The sequence below is a fragment of the Mustela lutreola genome, chromosome 17, assembly GCF_030435805.1.
Source record: "Mustela lutreola isolate mMusLut2 chromosome 17, mMusLut2.pri, whole genome shotgun sequence".
Taxonomy (NCBI): Eukaryota; Metazoa; Chordata; class Mammalia; order Carnivora; family Mustelidae; genus Mustela; species Mustela lutreola.
The window spans coordinates 9039466-9042236 of NC_081306.1; positions in this window are offsets into that span (position 1 = coordinate 9039466).

Consider the following 2771-nt stretch of genomic DNA (forward strand, 5'->3'; position numbering starts at 1 on the left):
TGACATGACTGTAAAGGACAGGGGCTCTCCCTTACATCCCAGGCTGCCACGTCCACCGGCATTATTGTTATTGGGATGGGCACCAGCATCGAAGACCCGAGGTTGGGCCGCTCGTGGGCGCCGTGATTGTAAGGAGCAGGCACACTTCCGGTGAATGGTCCGTGACTTCGAGAGTCAAATACACTACCGAAGCTCGTGTCAGATGCCATGATCGTGAGGGGTGGGCCTACTTCCCCGGAAGGCCCGTCATTCCACAACGGGGACGGGCCAGGCACACTGGCGGAGCGCCGGCCGAGATGCCCTGATAGTAAGGAGCGGAGCCATATCCACCTCGGTGTCCGCGACGCCATGATTGTGAAGGGCAATCGAAGCCTCCCCGCCCACACCCCCAGGCGTGCCGCAGCGTGGACTTGCGCCAGGTGTGGGAAGGGACAGCCGGCTGCCTGGCCCACCAGCGCCCTCTGGGGGCGGAGGAGGAGGAGGACACGGACGCAGCGAAGATCTTAACCGTGGCTAGGGATGAGGAGAGAGGGTCTCTGGGGTTCGCGCGGATTTGCAGCTAATTCGCTGTTGGCCTGGGATAGGAGCCGTTCTTACCCCGGCGCTGCCTTCCCCTGCTGTCCCCCCTCCCGGGACTAACATCCCGGATCTCTAAGGGCTGCCGTGGATCCGAGATGACCGCCTTCAGCTGGAGCTAAACCGCATAGGGAAGTTAGGGTTCTAGCTTGTCACCTAATTTGGCAAAGCTGTACGTTTCCGTAAAGGTGAATCCGCGTTTCGACCACAGAATTTAGGTGTTGCGGTGTGTCCTCGGATTAAAAATAAATCCGATGTTTTCCTAAGAGCTGCCGTGTACTGCCTGCTTACGGTGTCCGGCGCTGTGCAGCCGCTTGACCGTCCCGTCCCAGCAAAGCTGACCTCAGCGCCCCGGTTCGGGAGCCCCTGCAGGTGGCCGGCCTGAGGCGCCTGAGTGCCCCGGGCCGCAGCGGCTGCGGGTGACCGATCCGGCGCCGAGACGCGCTGCATCGCCGGGCGGCCTCTCGTCCCCGGCTTCGCCGGCTTGGGCTCGCTTGCGTCTCCCGACAGCGCGGGAACCACATTCCCGGGGGAACAGCCGAAGACCGCACTCCCGGCCCTCCGACGGCACCGGGGAGTTCCGCGCGCCGGCTCTGGCGCGGTCACCCGCGACACGAGACTGACGCCGGCGCTCAGGGCTGGGGAGGCGGCTCCCCCGCAGCCGCGCCCCCTCAGACCCGCCCGGGGTCGCGGTACGACGTGAGCGCTTTGGTCTGTGGGGACAGCGGCTGTCGCCTGCGCGTGCTCACCGGCGCGGGCTCGCGCGGACCGCACTCCAGTTTGATTTGGTGTATTCAGCAAGTCTCCCTTCTGTTGTTTTTGGGGTTTTTTGTTTAGTTTAGTTTTTGGTTTTTTTAAGATTGGGTTGGGGGATTGTTTTTATTTATTTATTTTTAAGATTTTTATGTATTTATTTGACAGAGAGAAACCACAAGTAGGCAGAGAGGCAGGCAGAGAGACAGGGAAGCAGGCTCCCTGCTGAGCAGAGAGCCCGATGCGGGACTCGATCCCAGGACCCTGAGATCATGACCTGAGCCGAAGGCAGCGGCTTAACCCACTGAGCCACCCAGGCGCCCCTATTTTTATTTTAATTCCACTTAACATACAGTGTGATATTAGTTTCAGACATACAACACAGTGATTCTTGTTTCTTTTCAATTATTTTTTATAACCCATGCATGTGCCCGCTGTGGTCCTTCAGTGGTAAAGCAATCCACCTCCCATTTGCTGATTTTTGCATAACTGCTACTTTTCCTTGGGGGTTGGGGATGGGGGGGGGGCTTGTTTTCAGCTCCGTGTGAGTCCGTATGAGTTAGAGAGGCCCCCAGTCATATGCTCGTGCGCACCATTCCCGCAGATGAAACGAGCCACAGTGGAAGCGAGGCCCCAGGAAAAGTGATGCGCGTTCGAGGCGCTCACCTTGGACCATGAGGCCGTGGTAGCAGCAAGACCTGGCCCTTGAAGCGTGCTAATTACAATCCGCAGCTTTGATGGGCGCTCCAAGCTCAGCATTCCCTCCCCTTGGCCCCCAGGAGGCTGCCAGCTCCCACTCACCTGAGAGAGCTCCAGCTCCCCTGAACTTTCCCTTCCTGAAAAGTCCCATTGGTGCAAAATCAAATGCTGGACAAAGCACTGGTATAGGTTACACATTAAATAGGACACACTTTTCATGGGACTTTTAATTATAAAAAAGATCATTACAGTATTAATGTTTTGCCCAGAGATTTTTCCATTATCTATCCCTCAGTGGTCCTTCTGCTGGTAAATAAAAATCAAACTAGATTTCTTTTAAGATGAAAAGTTTATTTTGCCTTTTGCCTAGAAGCAAAACTAGTGAAAATTAAAGTATAAAAATAAATACAATTTACATTAATGAACATTCCACTCAAAGTAAAAATAACAAAAATAATGTATATAAATAAAAAAAATCCATTAAAAGCACAAAACAATTTCTGGCACTTTTATGAGAAGAAGCTGTGAACATTAAAATAGGTGTAAAACACACATGCTTTTACCGTAAAAAAAACAAAAAACAAAAAACACTCCCATTTCTCAACCTTCATCTAAAGCTACTTTTAACTTTCTCCAAAACATACTATTTGTTTTAGCTAATTTGCATTATTGTGCACAAGACTTGTAGCATCTCTTTTCTTTCTGGAAAGACCCACAATGATATGAGTAAGGTGTATCCTGAG